The following is a 9,984-nucleotide window of genomic DNA, read 5'->3' as shown; positions in this document are numbered from 1 at the left end:
TTCATTTAACTCTGCAAGCCTGTAAATTTTGCCATGAGGTAAGGGGCTGATTCAGAGCTCCAGAATCCTTTCGGTGCCACAGATACGATTTTAAAATGGATATTCCTTTGAGTTGCTCCGCTAGGGTCATGGAATAAATGGGGCTCTGTCGGATGAGAACTCCCAGTCCTGGTAAACAAGAACTGGGATGCCTGGTGGCCAAAGTAGCTGCCTTGTGTTTTAAAGGTTAGGAGTTCAAATCTTGCGGGTTTGCCCTTGGCTTAAAGTATGCACGAGTCTTGGTTGGAGGAGCAATAACATTACACGATGGAATCTGGCCTACCCCCAGCTACGTTCTGGCTACGATTAATTAAACAAATACTTCCTATGGAATGCTTCACCTCGAGAACCCCCAACAAAGGGTCCACATTCCAGGAGACATAGGAAAGCTTTATCTTTAAGCTTCCTGCCCCCGTACAGTGTATAGATACTTGAATTCCACCACATAGGCTAGCATTCACACTTGACACATTCTTTAAATTTTGATATACCTATAGCTTCAGGGCTCCTTTTCCCTCCTTGTTTTATGTTCTCCTGATTTTCCAGGAAGATAATAATTTACGGATTTAAAGGCATGCTCCTTGCACCAATGACCCATTGGAAATAGACCCCCCCCCTTGTAAGAAAATCTAATCTGTATTAGGTTCTGTCATTTTAGTGGTCCATTAGCTTTATAATAGCTTTTTTTTCTATAGCATTTACTGTTTTTAAAGCACTTTACATATATGATCCTTTTTAAATTCTGATAGCTTTTGATTAGAGTAAATATTATGCTCATTTTGCAGACCGAAAAAAAAAAAAAAAGAGAGAGAGAGAGAAACAGATATTAAAAGACTTGCTCAAAATCACTCAACAAGTTAGTATCGGAGCTGAGACTCCAGCGCAGACTTTCCCAACTCTAAATGTTTTCATCACAATAGCAGAGTTGCCTCTAATAGCAAAAAAAAAAAAAAAAAAAAATGTTCCTGATTTTGTTGCTGGTCCTTTTATTGAGCTTCACTCAGTGATGCCATGGCCCTCGTGGAAAGAAATCATCCGTTGACACTCCCTGTAGGTGCTGAACACAAAATACCAAGTCAAATTGATTTAATTAAATGATCTGCTACCCCATTCCCTCCTCTGCACCCACAAATAAAGGGAAATAACTAACACTTTATGCTCCCTCGCTCCAAGAATGCCTGAACTTAGAAATATCCCAGCATTGTGACCTGAAGTTGCCTCAACAGGAAGTTCTGTTTTTTAAATTAAGCCTCCGGTCTTTTTCTTTCCAGTCGCTCTTCTTGCCAGTGGAGTTTTGGACAAATAATTCCCAGGAAAGCTATCGACACATACATGACATGAAGACAGCAATGATACCTGCTCCCTACCTAGCTGGCAAATGTTTGGGGGAAAACAACCAGATAATGTCTCTCATGTGCCTTGAATGCCTAGAAAGAAAGATAAAGTTTACGTGCAAGGGTGTAATTATACCAAGTCAGCAGTGATATCATCGTCTATATTTTACATGTGTGGTTGTTGCCTAAGACCTTCCTTGCTGAATATAATTTGGTGTTCAGGTTTGATGTTTTAAGGACATAATGATGTTACAAGTTAGCAAAAGAGCCTAAGTTGGGGAGGTAAGGCATTGTCTTCTTTTAAAAATTCCTGTATGACAGAGATTTTTATTTTGTCTATCTTCTCCACCCAGGCCTGCAATTAGGACTACCTCCAAGGTGTACAAAGCACTCCTTCCATTTCTTTATCACTTGTGTGATTCCCCTTCTAGAAAGGTCAGGGTAAAGTGGCAAAGGGTGATTTGGAGAAAAGAAAATCTGTCTAGTTCTACTGAGGGGCTATCAAAATGTGAAAGGCCAACTGGAGATTTCTATGGTCAATCTTCTAGAAAGCCTATGCCCATCAGGCCTGTCCATGCCTAGCGGGACCACGCCAGGTGAACTTCCCCCAAGCGCCATTCAAATTTGTTTAAAAGAATTCTAAAAGCTAGAACCACAGTGCGTAACCATACTGAATGTCCATTAGCATGCCAGGCACCACGTGAGGTGCAGGAGATACAGAGTCAAAACACTCTTCCTCAGAGAAACAGCTGTCCAGTGAGGAGGCAGACAAACACTCAGATAGGACCAACACCCAGCGCAGTGCCTGACACATGGTAGGACTCCCAATATGCTTGCTGAGTGAATGTGCAATATGTGCTGCACGGTGACAAGGACCTTAACAGAGGAAACACGAGATGCCATGGAGACAAGGAAGAGGGCACCTGACCAAGAGCAGCAGGAGAAGAAAAGAGACTCCAGGAAAGACCTTGTGCAATGGCTGCGCATAGGCAGCTGTAAGAGAGCACCAGGTTTACAGTGGCAAGAGCATTAGATTTCTGGCTTTTTATTTTGTCCTAGTTTATTTAAAAAAAAAAAAATGCTGTTCACAGCCTGCTCAGGTCTCAACCCTCTTCTACGTAACTGTTGGCCTTGCAGTCAAGGACTTGGCAAAAGAATTGAAATGTTTGCTTGGGAGCTCTTAAAAACATTTCTGCGGTGAAGCACAATGTATTTTCATCATATCTCCAAAGTCCTCTATCTACAGAGCCACTCCAAACATCTGTATTGGTTTCTTATTGCTACTGTAACAAATCACCACCTACTTTGTGGCTCAAAACAATAGAAATCTATTCTCTCACAGTTCTTGAGTCCGGAAGCCTAAATCAGTTTCCCCAGGCTGAAATCAAGGTGCTGTCAGGGCAGCCCTCCCTCCTGAGGCTCAGAGGAGAATCCAGGTCTTGCCTCTTCTTCCAGCTTCTAGTGGCTGCTGGCATTTGTTGGCTTGTGGCCACATCACCCGAATCTCTGTTTCTCTGATCACGTTGCCTTCTTCTCTTCTATGGTCAAATCTCCCTCTGCCTCCCGTTAATGAGGACACTCATGATTGAACTTAGGGCCCATCTGGATAAACCAGGAACTCTCCCTATGTCAAGAGCTGTAAAATCCTTTTTTGCCATGCAAGGTAATATTCATAGGTTACAGGGATTAGGACAGGGCTATATATTTTTTTCAGGTAGGGGAGGGGGACATTATTCAGCTTACCATCACTGTCTGAATCACTGGGTCTCCAATACAAATCTGTTAAATATCTCAGTTGAGTTTCTCTTTACTTTCCTTCAAGAGGCAGAATAAGCACTCTCTTCTTTCCTTGGGGAAGAAGAAAAATGGACAAAAGGATGGGAGATAATTTCCATGGAGCCCCTACCATGTGTTAAATAATTTATATGCATTCTTTATAACAAGATTGTGGGTAGCTCTTGTCACCATTTTACAGATGAGAAGAGTGAGGGTCAGAGAGGCCAAGTAACTTGTCTAAGGTCTCCCAGCAAGTAAATAGTAGAGACAGAATTTGAACCCAGAACTGTCTGATTTCAAAACCCACATCCTTTCCACTCTACAAACATTTCTCAAATTTCAGTATTATTCTGATATCTCATAAATGAAAAAAATTCTCACAGGCCCTAGTTGAAGAAACAACTGAATTGAGAAACTAAAGCTATGCTTTATGAAAACATAAATTTAAAAATTCTCAAGTCCTCCCCCAATCCTGGGACCCTCCATGTGAGAAACAATACAAGAAACCACAATTTCCCCCTCCTACCCCCACCTGAGAATTCCATTTTCAAGGGTCTTCATATTAAGACTCAAGACGGCTGCCTTTTAACCATGTTGCTCTGCTGCTTAGGAAAGGCTTTAATGAAATAAAGCATTTGCTCCTAAGATGTTAACGCTAGCAATCTGTTAATATTGTAAAGATGTAAGTTAATTATTTCCACCTCAGAGACACTTGATGAACTTCAGTCACATTGAAGTAAACGGCTGTGGCATTTTTCGAGTTTAATCTAAATGAGAGTTTACCCAGATGTCCCACACAAGCTTTGAGGTTTAAAAATGTCACCCTCATGCTGACCGAGTATCATAATATGGACGCCTAATGCCTATCACGCAGTTACTTGATGGTTACTATGGGTCAGGCACTGTTCCAAGCACTTCACATGAATTAACATATGTAATACTCATAAAATCCTCCGAAGCAGGGCATAGTCTTCTTTCTCTTTTAAATGATAAAACTGAGGCACAGAATGGTTAGGTAATTTCTCCAAGGTCACAGAGCAAGTGAAAGATACAGAACTAGGATGAAGCACAAGTCATTTGCTTATTATACACACCATCTTTTAACACAGCTGAGACCAAAGATGTTCACTCTGTGTCTAAACTCACTTCCTGAGCCCAGGCCTGAGATCTGACATGTGCTGCCCAGAATATGAGCCCCATCCTGCCCCCATCCTCTCTGGTCTATAGCAGCTTTGCCATATCAGGCTCTATCTTGGGATCGTGTGCTCACTGTTCACTGGCCAGTCAGCCAAGGACACAGCCAAAGGTGAATGGCACTGTCCCTACCTTGGATACCAGAAAACCCAATCTAGTCTACCTACCACCTGTCCCAACAGCCTCTACAGAGAGGGAGAGGTGGAACATCCCCGCCACCATCCCACCCTGTCTCCACTCTAATCCCTCAGGCTACCATTTTGTGACCTTTTTCCTTTAAAGATTTCCCTTGGTGGGAGCGGGGAGGGTATAGCTCAGTGGTAGAGCATGTGCTTAGCACATGTGAGGTCCTAGGTTCAATCCCCAGTACTTCCATTAAAACAAACAAACAAACAAACAAACACAAACAAACCTAATTACCTACACCTCACCGCAAAAAAAAGCTTCTAAAATTCTCCTTGGAAAAATGCTGGGGATATAGAAGGAGTCCCATGTGACTTATCTCAACATTCCTAGGAATGGATGTGCCTCCATTTCCAAGAGACCCCTTGATTTCTTAATCATTTCTTCAGTTTTCATGTCCCAATAGACATTCTTGCCTAGTGGCCATTAAATCAGATGTCCAGAGGTGCAATTCAGTTGTAGGTGGGATTCAGTTGCAGGTGATGAACCACTTAAACATAGTCTAAGGTGCAGCACTTTCTCAAACTCCTTAGACATCCGATCTTCTCCTGGCAGGCTCTCCTAGGAAGACTAAAATCCCTGCGTTGAATGTGCAAGAACACATTCTCCCCAAAGAAGTAAGTTTGGTTTGTTTCCTTGTTTGCATTTCTGGGAGATGTAGTCCTGGTTCCCATCTGAATGAAGAGTCTGATGATCTGAGCTTAGAAGCTCCTTCCCTATGAATATTGACAGTCCTCAAAAGATCCCAGTCAACACTGGAAGTTGTTCAAGTGTCCTGATAATCTAGAAGTAAAAAAGGAGCAACTCACTGTAGAAAATTATAATAATATGGATATTATATAAGGTCAACTTCCTGACACTCTCAAACTATAGCTCATTTACTCTAAGATGAGCATATCCATATTAGTTCCAAAATAGAGATTTTTCTGATTAAAAAAAAAAATTTTTTTATTTGTTCGTTTAATGGAGGTGCTGCTGATTGAACCCAGGACATTGTGCATGCTAAGCATGAGCTCTACCACTGAGCTATACCCGCCCCTCATCCCCACCCCCACCCCCTATCTTTTAATCACCGATTTCTAGTTCCACTTCTAAGACTCCAAGCTCTGAAGTGGTCAACCCCTGCAGTTTTCTCCTGCAACATCCACTTTGGGGTCTGTGTCTGGCATCTAAGAATTTCACAGCAGCCAGAGCAGTAGCGACTGTCTCCTTGGGCCTCATCTTTGGTCTCTGGACTCAACTCCAACATTAGGACATTTGCAAACAGAAAGATATGTTCCCAAATAAGGAAGTCAATAAAAGATCTGCGTTTACACTTTCCACTCTTTTCCCATTCCCTGTACTTTACAGGGTCTTCCTCTAAGGTAATATCAATCTATTTAATCAGCTTCCCTAAATTATAAGTTCTTCAGAGGGGAAAAAAAAATCCTTCTAATGCTTTGTATTCTTCATGTCACTTGGTCAGTGCCATACAGAGAATCCACGGGCAAGACAGACAGACAGAGTAAGCAACAACTCTAGCCCTCACAGTCACACAAGCACCCTACCTCTGCCTTCTGGTCCCTCTGAAAAATAGTCGTTCTTATTTTACTATTTAGTGTGGTTTTTATTAGGAGAGGTCAGTTATTATGAGGGGCAGATTTTCTACCAACTGATGAAGAAATCTAGTGGAAGTTTCCATCCTAGGATCCAGGTTGAGAGGAAAGCAGGCTTTATGGATGCAGCTGGGGGAGGTTGAGTTCTCTTCTGAGCATGACTGGCCCCAATTTGCCCCTGCTTCTCCGAGCCCTTTGACAGAACACTGAATGTTATGGCTATTTGTCATTCTAGCTCCCAAGCCTCCAAACATCCTTCCCATTTGGGGAGAACCCCAGAGTAGAGGAAAGACGGAGCTCCACTTTCTACTTTAGAAGCCCAAGAGAGCAAAAAGTTTCTATCTTTGCCCCAACAATGAGGAAACCAGATTATCACCTGGGCTCGGTGGATCAAAGGTCCCATCTGGGACATGCAGCCTGTTGGGAAGCAGAAGTCTTCTGCAGTGACAGTGGTAGGTTTTGGTGTCCAGCGGCATGGTGATGAATGTGCAGGGGTGGCAGAGCCCAGCATCATTAAGACAAGTATCCAGTAGTGATAGCACCAGAAGCAGCGTCCTGAGCAGACTGTCCCTGTGGCAAGATTTTGGCTGTGCTACCTCCCCTGGAGTTTTACTCATTTCCATCACCTGGTTCTCTAGCCTTCCCACTGATCCTGTGAGCTGTACAACACTCTTCCAATAAATTCATCTTCTGTTCAAGTCAACTAGAAGAGATTTTCGTTGTTTGCAACCAAGAATTCTGACTGGTATGCCAATCTCTCCTGCATGGAAGCATGATCCAATAACAACTTAGTATGGCGGGCTTGACTGGGCCATTCCCTTCTCCCAGACTGACCCTCCAATGAGGTATGAATTGCTTTGCTTTCTCTTAAACCTGAAGGCGCTCTATGTACTCCAAGGACAGATCTAGAGGACCTTAGAAGATGAGTGCCATCGAACTCCAAGCAGACTAGGATAAATGACTAGAAGAGGGAGGAGGCATCTGATGTCTTTTCTTCAGGGAGGTGGACATGATCACTTAAGAACAAATAAAAAGAATAGAACTTTGCATATTGATTTTTTTTTTTTTTTTGCTTTGTGCTGATTCTTCTTTACAAATGAAGTTTAGTTTGCTTTTCACCCCAAATGTGGAAATAATCCTTGTGGAAGAATGTGAAAGAAAGAAAAAAATTACCCGTCATTCTACCAGCCACCGGGTTTTGGTGTGTCTTTCTAATATTTTTTTCTATGAAAATGTTTTCAGAGCTGTGATCATACTAGTCTCAAAATTCTGAAACGAGTAGAAACATTTCCATTACAGATAGATAGACAGATAGATAGATATAGGTAACTATCTCCAATTGCTAAATATAGGACAATGAACTCTGTCCTTTAGGTTGGAAGAAGCATTTCTCAGAATGTGTCCCTTGGAACATATATACCTCCATTTGTTAACAGCTACTATAGGTATAATATAAAAAGAAACATTCTCAATCAGATAAGTCTGGGAAATGCTGAGCTAAAGTTGAGCACATTTTTAAAAAATTCAAGTATAGTTTATTTACAGTGTTGTTAGTTTCTGGTGTACAGCATAGTGATTTAGTTATACGTATATGTTCTTTTTCATTTTCTTTTTCATTATAGGTTATTACAAGTTATTGAATATAGTTCCCTGTGTGAACACGTTTCTTTGTTGCATGAATTTTTAGCACACTAGGGTGCGGCGTGACTCTTAAAGAGAGTAGCATTTTCCGAACATATTTGACCATAGAACTCCCCTTTGAAAACACGTTTCCCAGGACCAGTGTTCTAAGGAGTACTGACCCAGAAAGCTTAAAACTTCATATCGCTTTACCTTCCTCCCACTTCATTATTGAAGATCAGTTCAGGATCAGTCAGAGAAATGGAGAATGTATTTCAGATACAAAAAAGCAAAATTTGGAAGAGAAATAACAGAATGGGACCTTGGAAGTAACTTTTCTTTGCCCATGTATTTACTGGTAAGAACATGTTTGAGGGAATGAGGTTTGTAGACAAATATCACAATTCATTCTCAATAGAACTGAGAATAGAGCAATGCTGAATTCTAAGGGAGCAATCTTATCTTGAGAAATGTTGCTGCACAAATGAGTTTATCCACATTTAAGTAGAAAATCCAATTAACCTACTAGAACACTGCCTTGCCAGACTGAGATTAACTTAATATTACTCAATATCATTTTAGTACCTCCCCCCTAAAAAGGACAGTTCCATATGACAAATTTATTCTAATGATGCAAACAAGGACAAAAGAGAAAACAGATGGACCCAAGAAGTATCGTTTAAAACAATGAGACTGTCCTCACTGGAACAAAGCATGGCTGACCCAAGAAAACTCGGTGAGAAACCCTGCTCATTCCCCATCACTTTCCCAGATAACCTCACGTCTGGTCAGACTCCGAGTGGAGAATCTACTACAGAGTCTGTGGATTCAGCCACGAAATAAGTATGAAAACATGGCTTCTTCCATCAAACCAATAAGTTGGAATGTCCATTTGACATATGCAGGAGTTGAGATGAACAGTAAGTAAAAAAAAAATGAGTCCAGAATTGGTGATGTCTCTGCATGTTCTTTACCACCTTGGGGTCGACTCTGGGGACTGACTTTGAGCCAAAACTCACCCGCAAGACTCCTGAGCCTGGTGTCTGTCATTTTTGGAATAAACTAAGTGTTAAGGAAAGTCTGGGAATTACCAGCGTTCAAAAGTACCTTCTTTCTGTGAAGGAGCCGAAAAAAAAATATTCTAGGACAACTTCCTGCTGTTTTGCCTGCAACTTTCATCCTGCTTCTGTTCGGTGAGATTCTCAGCAGACCCCCGTTACTGAGCTGCACAGCGCGAGCTCCCGGTGACCCTTGAGAGGGAGGGAGAATCTGAGAACGTCAAAGCTGGGAGGGGCCTTAATGATTCGCTCCACTAACCCAACCCCCTCTATTTACAGATCCAAAAACGCTAAGCCTGAAACCCACCCAGAGTCCTGAGAGTGAATGTGCTTTCCTCCCTTCGTCTATTTTTGTGCAGTTTTCCCAGGGCATCTAGCCAGAGCATCTACATCAGTAACGTCTAGAGGATTTATGAGGCCAAGCGCTCCTTTGGGTTTCTACGCAGACCTAAACAGGAAAGCCACACAAGGAAATGCCCTTTCTGTTTGCAGGCCGAATTCCCAGGATGCTTTCCCCGCGAGCGCCCTGGCTGGAACAGAACAAAGGCCTGGCACAGCAAATGCCCTCAGATTCGGGGGCGGAGGTGCCCTCCCCGCGCCTCTCTACCCATCCCCAGGCCTGCGCTACTTTAATGAGAACAAGATCGCTTCACTCAGACCTCGACTTAAGGTTGCTCCATTGGTCTAGATGCTGAGTGGGAGTCAGTCCGGGACTCCCACCCCTTCGCTCTCCGAGTTCAAAGCTTTGCTCCTCCCTTTTCACCTGTGCGGAAATCAATTACCTGGGAAAGCTAGGCACCCAGCTCATACCTCTCCTATTCCTTCTGCATGTTGCATTTTGCTTCCAGAAGATGCCTTAGGGCTGAGAAAACATTCACAGCTAAGGGGCAGCCAGACATACTGAGTCCCTGTGAGCCACCACTGCACACTATGACAGCCTGTCAACCAGACACCACTCCTCCCCTTTGCTGCAACCCCGACACCCCGTGTTCGGCCAGATCTCCTTTCCCTAGGCAATCAGTCCATCTGCCCTCCTGTCCGGCCATTCCGGCCCGGCATGACGTGTTTAAGTCTTTTCAGCTCCCCGTGGAAGATGTAAAACTTAGGAAAGAGATTACTCTGTTGGGCTCCGCGCAGGTGCGCGCGCACGGTTCCTAGGTGGCCTCCATGGGCGACGCGGTGAAG

The 9,984-nt window shown here is 43.0% G+C and overlaps 1 long non-coding RNA gene across 1 annotated transcript; it reads right to left on the bottom strand.

The window, feature by feature from the left end:
* Positions 1-985: 985 nt before the first annotated feature.
* Positions 986-3,754, bottom strand: LOC116148654 (uncharacterized). Its single transcript, XR_004132174.2, has 3 exons — positions 3,682-3,754; positions 3,117-3,221; positions 986-1,096 (listed from the first exon to the last, which is right to left on the bottom strand). It is a non-coding gene; the product is annotated as an uncharacterized LOC116148654 (long non-coding RNA).
* Between the last annotated feature and the right edge of the window lie 6,230 nt (positions 3,755-9,984).

Source organism: Camelus dromedarius, chromosome 21 (genome assembly GCF_036321535.1).
Source record: "Camelus dromedarius isolate mCamDro1 chromosome 21, mCamDro1.pat, whole genome shotgun sequence".
Lineage (NCBI taxonomy): Eukaryota > Metazoa > Chordata > Mammalia > Artiodactyla > Camelidae > Camelus > Camelus dromedarius.
The sequence above is the reverse complement of the archived record's forward strand: the minus strand, read 5'-3'. Positions and strand labels throughout refer to the sequence as shown.